The sequence below is a fragment of the Crinia signifera genome, chromosome 3 (genome assembly GCF_055691185.1).
Source record: "Crinia signifera chromosome 3, ASM5569118v1, whole genome shotgun sequence".
NCBI classification, from domain to species: Eukaryota; Metazoa; Chordata; class Amphibia; order Anura; family Myobatrachidae; genus Crinia; species Crinia signifera.
Window position 1 is genome coordinate 22,425,043 of NC_139219.1, and position 8,643 is coordinate 22,433,685.

General features: G+C 44.0%; 1 long non-coding RNA gene across 1 annotated transcript in view; it reads left to right on the plus strand.

Annotated features, from left to right (window-relative positions):
* Nucleotides 1-6,337, plus strand: part of LOC146062450 (uncharacterized) — a 28,483-nt gene extending 22,146 nt beyond the window's left edge. The window contains exons 2-3 of the long non-coding RNA XR_014471324.1: nucleotides 5,256-5,445; nucleotides 6,013-6,337. This is a non-coding gene — a long non-coding RNA (uncharacterized LOC146062450). The remainder of the gene's footprint in view (nucleotides 1-5,255; nucleotides 5,446-6,012) is intronic.
* The last annotated feature ends 2,306 nt before the right edge of the window (nucleotides 6,338-8,643 follow it).

Consider the following 8,643-nt stretch of genomic DNA (forward strand, 5'->3'; position numbering starts at 1 on the left):
ATTCCTCTCCCTATGCAACCAAGCATCTGACTTGCCTTCTTCATTGCTTTACTACATTGCCTACCTACCTTTAAGCACCTTGAAATAGTGGCAACTAGATCCCTCTCCTCCTCCATAGTTTCCATTAGAATGCCATCTCTTATATATTTGGCTACATCTGTCACTCAAAGTGTGTCTGGAGCTGTAACGCTGGGTTGTGGACTTCCATCTTAATTTATGATTGTCATCACCTGTTTTAAACAGGGTAATTGAGAAGAAAGGTGTTTAAGCACAGGTGATGGTAATCCATAAATTAAGAAGAAAGTCCAGAAACAGAGCAATGTGTCCCTCCTGGAGAGGGTCATGTTGGGAGGTATGCACCTCCCTCCCTCCCCCCCCCCCCCATTCACGGCATCCCCACGATTAAATGGCACATGCTAAACACTGACATGGCTATGGTCGACAATGAAAAAGGTTGACAAGATTTATTTTTCACTTTTTCAATGTTTTCATATTCATTCTCATGTGTTGACATGGACACCAATGAAGTGCCACACTTATGTCAACATTTACATGTGTTGACCTTTCTGTGTTGATTTTTTCTTGTGGCAATTCACGGCACCCCCCGCGACCCCCCTCCCGCGAATTGCAGCACACCCCCCGCAATTCGCGGCACCCCCGGTGACTCCCGCGATTCGCGGCCCCACCCCGTGACACCCCCCCTCCTGCAATTCGCGGCACACCGCGACCCCCCCTCCCACGATTCGCGCCAACCCCCCGGGCCCCCCCTCCCACGGTTCACGTTGCCCCCCACGACCCCCCTTACCGCGATTCCCCACCCCTGACCCCCCCTCCTGTCATTGCGGCAACCCCCCGACCCACCCTCCCGCGATTCACTGCAACCCCCCGCGCCCCCCCTCCCACAATCGCGGCACCCACACCCCCCCCGCGACCCCCCCTCCCGCAATTCACGGCATCCACCCACGACCCCTCCTCCCGTGATTCGCGGACACCCCTCACCTCCTCCCTCCCCCCCACCCCCGCGCGCGATTCACGGCAACCCCAGGATTAAATGGCACATGCAAAACACTGGCACGGCTATGGTCGACAATGAAAAAGGTTGACATGAGTTTTTGAAGATTTATTTTTCTTTTTTTTAATGTTTTCATATTCATTCTCATGTGTCGACATGGACACCGATGAAGTGCCACACTTACAGTATGTCAACATTTACACGTGTTGAACTTTCTGTGTTGATTTTTTCTTGTGGCGATTCGCGGCACCCCCCGCAACCCCCCTCCCGCGATTTGCAGCACACCCCCCGCAATTCGCGGCACCCCCGGTGACTCCCGCGATTCGCGGCCCCACCCCGTGACACCCCCCCTCCTGCGAATGCGGCACCCCGCGACCCCTTCTCCCACGATTCGCGCCAACCCCCCGGGCCCCCCCTCCCGCTGTTCACGGTGCCCCCCACGACCCCCATACTGCGATTCCCCACCCCTGACCCCCCCTCCTGTCATTGCGGCAACCCCCCGCCCCCGCGACCCACCCTCCCGCGATTCAACGCAACCCCCCGCGCCCCCCCTCCCACAATTTGCGGTACCAACACCCCACCCCCCCCGCGACCCCCCCTCCCGCAATTCACGGCATCCACCCACGGCAGCACCCCTAAGCCCCTCTTTAGTCCCCCGTATACTCACACACTCCTATCACTACCCAGCTTCCTGCTCTCCTGAACCGTAACTTCCACCACTGGGGAGTCGCTGACGCTGTTTTGCCCACATGCCCCTATCATGCCTCATAGCCCAGCCTCCTGCTCTCATGCACCCGAACTCCCACCCAGTAGGAGGAGACACTGACTAAGGGCCACCATCCTGTACTGCCACGCTGGACCCTCACCCACTGGCAGAAGCTGCACAGTATCTCCCACCCTCCTCTTTAGTCCCCCTTATGCCCACACACCCCTATCACTACAGAGCCTCCTGTTTTCCTGTGTCGTGACCTCCGCCAGTGGGGAGCCGCTGACTCAGAAACACCCTACTATACTATTGCACACACACACCTAAACAACACGCACACACAGCCCCCCCACACACCCACAAAGGTCACTGTACCATCCACACTATCAATGTACATCTTACTCTGTAACCGCTTTTTAATTAAACAAAACAATACACACCCCCTTCCACATCATATGCTCTCTATTTAACACATTTCACCTATAACTCAAGTTGGCCATCTTTCATACAATTCTAAGCATCTTTCTCATATGCAAATGTTCGCAAATTAAGGGGGCGCAGCCCTTTACGACGGTGTGAAGAGCGCCCGTAGGGCGCGATAAATCACCTAGTTTATACTATATTTAGTCTTTGGATTTTTGAGACCCAAGTGCATGATTTTGCATTTTTTGGCATTAACCGGAGTTGCCATGCTCTTGACCGTTCCTCTACCTAGACCATCAATCATTTCTTTTACCCCTCCTGGTATGTCTACCCTGTTGCATACCTTTGTGTGATCTGCAAAATTGGCACATTTTACCATTAATTTTATTTGCAATGTCTCCAATAAGTATATAAAAAAAGCACTGGTCCAAGCACAGTACTCTGGGGTACTCCACTGGTAACCTTTTCCTCCTGTGACTGTACTCCATTTACTACAGCTCTCTGTTTTCTGTCCTGCAACCAAGATCTTATCTATTCAACCATCTTAGAATCCAAACCTAAGCTTTCAGATTTATTTAACAGTCTGTGATGTGAGACAGTGTCAAAAGCCTTACTAAAGTCTAGATAATCTACATCTACAGCACCCCTTGATCTATTACTTTAGTCACCTAGTCAAAAAAGTCAATAAGATTTGCTTGACATGACCTCCCCCCAGTAAACCCATGCAGTTTAGGATCCTGTAAATTGCTTGTTTTTGAGATATTCTACAACTATTTGTTTTAATAGTGTTTCTATCAATTTCCTTACTACTTATGTATGACTGGTTGACAATTGCATACCTCTTCTTTGCTTCCACTTTTGTGCAGTGGGACTACATTTGCTATTTCCAGTCCTCTGGGTTTACTTCAGTATCTAGTGACTGTTGAATAATTCTGTTAATGGTTTTACCAGCTCCTCTTTAAGCTCTTTAGTATCCTTGGATGTATCCAATATGGCCCCATTGATTTATCAACTTTCAGTTTTGAGAGTTCTGTTAGGACTTTCAGTACTTATTTAGTTTCACGGCGGCAGATGCAATATTGCATGCGATTGGATGCGATTTGATTTTGTACCTGTTCATAACCCCACTATCCACTACGCATCGAGTATTCGGCGTCCCCTTACGGGGCTCGCTGCGCTCGGTGCGGAATACATGTAAAGTAATCCGCGCCCCCCACTACGCCACGTTTCGGGCTCGGTGGCTCGCTGCGCTCGTCACACTATATAAAATCAACTCCATGCGCAGTGGATAGTTTGTTTATGAATAGGTACAAAATCGCATCGAATCGCATGCGATATCTGCCGCCTTGAAACTAAACAAGTACCTCTCCTCTGTATATGCACTTGTTTCTCCCTAATTTTTCTAAATATACTTGCAACTTAACTGTGGCCCTTTCCCCTATCTTTCAGTAGTAAACACAGAGCACAAATAAATATTAATATGATCTGCTATTACATTGTCTCCCTCAAGAAGACTTCCACTCTCTGACTTTAGTCTTATTACTCCACTTTTTGTTTTTCTTCTTTCATTTATACCTAAACAAAGTTTTTTCCCCTTTACCCACTAACTGGGCCATTTTCTCCTCAGTCTGTGCTTTTGCACATCTGGTTACCTTCTTAGCCTCCTTCTGTCTAAGAAGATACACCTCTTTGTCTTCATTATTATGCATCTGCTTATATTTCCTAAAGACCAACTTTTTTACTTTCACAGTGCTTGCTACTTCTTTCGCAAACCACAATGGCTTTCTTTTCCATGTGTTTTTCCTAACTATTTTGACATAAAGTTCTGTTGCTTTTAGTATAAGACTTTTTAATTTTTCCTACTTCTCCAGCACTCCTTTGAAGCTCCTCCAATCTGCCAAAGAATCACTTGCAGAGTTTCCCATCTCTGAAAAATCAGCCTTCCTAAAATCTAACACCTTTGTTTTTGTGTGTGATGAGTCGGTCTCTATCTTTGTTCAGAGTCAAATATTATGTCACCATTTGTAAGTATTAAGTCTAATATTGAATCCTTACAAGTGGGCTCCCTCACCAATTGCTGGAGGGATGCTCCTTGCAAGGAATTCAGAATGTCTCTACTTCTGGTGAAACAGACACCTCCCAGTTCACATCAGGTAGATTAAAGTCTCCCATGATTATCACCTCTCCTTTTAATGCCATTTTATTGATGTCCTGCAATAGGCTCTCATCAAGTTCCACTTCCTGATCTGGTGGTCTGTAGAACACTCCTATACGAAGAATCGCCTTGTCCCCTGTTTCTATGGTCACCCAAAGGGCCTCCGTTTTTTCTTTAATAGTTTGTATTAAGGTAGTCTTTCTGCTTTTTTTCACATGCATTGCTACCCATCCTTCAAATCTTCCCATTATGTCCTTCCTAAATAAAGTATATCCTGGTATTGCTATGTCCCAGTCATGATTTCCATTACACCATGACTGTAATAGCCACAGTATCCAGTTCATCCCTTGTCATTATGGCAATAAGTTCTGGGATTTTATTTCCTAAGCTCCTAGCATTTGCACACATAGCTCTTAAAGTGGTGTTTGTGCTTCTCCTGGTGCTAGCTATGTTCATCTTTCTGCCTATATTCTGTCTCCATTGTGTCCTGCTTGGGCAGCCCCCTATCTTTAAAAATTACTGGCTATCAATGGTTAACATGTTTATAACCATCCCTAGTAACTAGATGGATTTCATAGGCTCAAGAGGTTTAAATTAGGCACCAACGAGCTGCTGGTGGTCATGTGACATTGTTGCATGCACACACCTCCCCTAGGGTGGAGCCACTGGGTAGCACAAAAGGGTAAGCAGTATCAACCAAAGCCAAAACGTTGCACCTGTTGGTGGGTTCTTAAGATAAATGCACATAAAAAGTATGAACTTGTTGGGAAGAGTCAATATGGTAATACGGAAATACTGATCTTGTATCAATCACACTTGGTATGAGAAAGCATTTCAGAAAGAACATAATAATGTAACATAATTAATTAAAACACATATCATAGGGTTTGAAGTCTGTACATATTTATATAAAGCTGTGCAAAAAAAATAACACACTGAATATCCATCTCTAAATCCAGGCATTTTTTCCATGTTGGAACAGCGAGGAACCGGTGGGAATCAGTCACCTAAGAGTGAGGCTGAACAAGATCAAAGCAATCAAAATAAGATTGACGGCTTGAAACAGAATTACAGGATAAACATGTAATTTTCCGTATGACTGACATACACTTTCCCATCTACCTTTCTGAAATTTCCAGACTTTGAAAGGTATCGTTATCAGTAATAGAAAATCTCCCTATGTATCGCCTAATATCTGATGCACTTTCTACTTAAAATGTCATATCTAAAAGGTACTAAGTGCACAGTGCTGAAAAATGTGTAGCTATATACAGTGCAGTCTGCATATCTGTTCAGCTGTACCATTTTTTTTTTTTTTTGGGGGGGGGGGTTATTTAAAATTAGTATAATATGAAAAATATTTGAAAATAAATAGGGAGAGTAATGTATTACAATAAAGGCTTACTTTATTGTAAGTAATGACTAATCAATACTATAATAATAATTGTTGGTTGTTTCATGGATCATTTGTTTTCTATCTTGAGGTTAATTGAGGCAATGCAATGGCAATTCCTACTGGGATAATTCACAGTTAAACTGATTTAATACTGTAGTTCTGCCGAAATTCCTGCCCTTTAATTATTTTTGGAAACTTTAATCCATTGATTTCAATTTCAAAGATTTCTGATGAAACTGCAGGAGAGCAGTGAAACGCGTTAAGTGGCTGTCTTGCAATTACTGTCACTGATGGATTTATTACTGCTGTGCTTTTCTCAGATCAAGGATTTACATTGCAGCAAAGAGGGATGACATTGTGCAGACATGTACTTTGGTTTCTAATGAATGGACAGCCATCTTCACTGGAACCCGGTGAGCCCATTGTACTTTTTATATCGCGGAAGGATGGAACACGGAGAAAAGAGAATCACATGGAGTTCTGGAGAGCAGCTGTGTTCTCAGGGTTACACCATATTGCAGAAATATACATGTAACCAGCATCTGATTTATGTTGTTCAGCTGATGTATATCAGATAGAAAGACTCATTGGTAATTGCACATCCCAAAAAATCAGCTTATTACTAAGTATGGTCATTAAAGAAGATCAGGGCATGCTATAACCACAAACAGGACTGAGATTGATGTTTTATTTGCATCTATTTAGGGGTAGGTAGAACTAGTAGATGTTGTAGATGATGGCCCACTGCATGAAGAACCAGATGATTGTACTGAGAGTGGGGTGAATTCAGGCCTCCCATCAACTAGCACGAGTTATTGTATGCAAAACACCACCAACCCACCCGTCAGTTGGACCACATACGATACATCATATGTGGTCTTATTGCATACAATGTATGGTATGTGACCCCATTCATGCCGATCCAATAAATATACGATCTGCAACTCTGATCTATGGAGCATGGGAACGTACCTCAGATCGGAGTCAGAGCAAAATAACATATGACATGGCCACTTTTCATCGGATCCCTTGTTCTGAAAGCTCAAAATCGGATGAAAAATGGCCATTACACAGTAGTGGATGGGAGCCTTTAGATTTTCTTCTTCTTTTACTTCTTCTTCGTTCTTTGTAGCACTTCTTCTTCATTCTTTTTCTTCTTCTTCTTCTTCTTCTTCTTCTTCTTCATAGTTCTTCTTCGTAGGTCTTCTTCATAGCATGCACACATGACGCAATTCAGTCCAGTGGCTTAACTCCAGGAGACAGTGTAACTACTGGCCTTTGGTGTCCAGCTGTCAAAGTGGTACCAAGATGGAAAGACAGAGGGGGTTGTTAAGATGGGACATATCCTGGTTCAAGTCCTGGGAAGGGTCAAAGTCATTGTGTATTTCTATTTTTGGTTTATAAGGAGATATTGTTTCAGATTCAATACACTTCAAGTGCTCTGCTCAACTTTATACATCACTCCACACTTTACGCTTCCCTTCCTCTCTACGCTTGGCCACCCAGATGTATTAGATTGTAATCCGCTATTGGCATTGTAATGAATCTGGAATATGTCATGTGCATAGCACGACATAGCCATCTTTAACCAGCATAGTTTGTGGAATTGCTACAGTAAGGTAAACTTCAAGGTCAACAGTGGTTTAAGAGTCCAATGCAGCTCCGGAGCATACAGTAGAATCAAAGTAAGAGTTTGGGGTGATGTGCCTGCAGCAGCAATGGAGAAAGTTCAGCAGAGTACTAGACAGAGGCGTACCTACATATATTCATAGGCCCCAAGTATGTAAGGGGCCCCTATTTAGCAACTGAAGTAAATATATGTAAAACATATTAATTAGATCGTAAATATGGGCCCCCTTCAGCTCTGGGCCCCATAGCAGCTGCACCACTTGCACCTATCGTAGTTACGCCATTGGCAGTAGAGCATTACTGAACATGACTGAAACTCACTTTGTAAAATGCTGAGCTTGCGTGTTTTAACCACCAATGTTACAGCTACAGTATTGTAGTTTGCTTCGGTGAGGTACTGTACACTACAAGGTCAACAGTGGTTTACAGTCCAATGCAGCTTAGTGGCATACTATTGAAGCTTTGGGGGAGGTGCCAAGTTGAGTGCCCGTTTACACTACCTGAATGTGACTGCTTAGCTTATCATGGACTCAAGGATTACCGACTGATACAGTAATGTTTTCAGTACTAACATTTGCTTCTGTGAAGCATTCGCCACCCTGTGGTTCAACTGTGTATTGCATGACGTGGCGCACTCTATGCCGCAAAATTCTGCAATTGGGACGCCATGCCACGCTGCAATTGGGAGGCGGTAGATGCATCTAGAATATTAAATATAATTCATTACAAACAGTGGAATTCCTCTGACAGATTGCTTTTTGGAAGAAGTACAACACACTAACGATGACAATCCACACCTGGATATTCTATGCTTCCTGAAATTACTGCTTAGTAAATCAGTGCTCTTCCTTGGAACATCACATTATGGGGACATTTACCAAAATGGATTCGTAGAAAAAAGGTGTATTCGTAGGGAGAAATACACCTTTTTTTTACGAATTTGTATTTTCGGGATTTACAATCCCAAAAATACAACAATTCGTAGTCCTAAAGATGGAACATTCGTATTTGTAGTTACAAATACGAATGTCTACACCATCGATAGAATACGACAGAAATCACCATTCAAAAGAATGGTGGTTTCTGATTTACTAAGCAGCCGTATGGATAATACGGCTGCTTAGTGGTGTAAAACACCCACGCAAATACGACAGGAAAATAGAACACCATTTTCATGTCGTATTTGCGTTTTTGCCTGCACGGATCAGTCAGATCCGTGCAGGCTTCGGTGTAAAAAAATAGAAAAAAAAATAAATTAAAAAAAAAAACGGCGTGGGGTCCCCCCCACAGCCGAAACCAGCACCAGGCTGACAGAGCCTGGA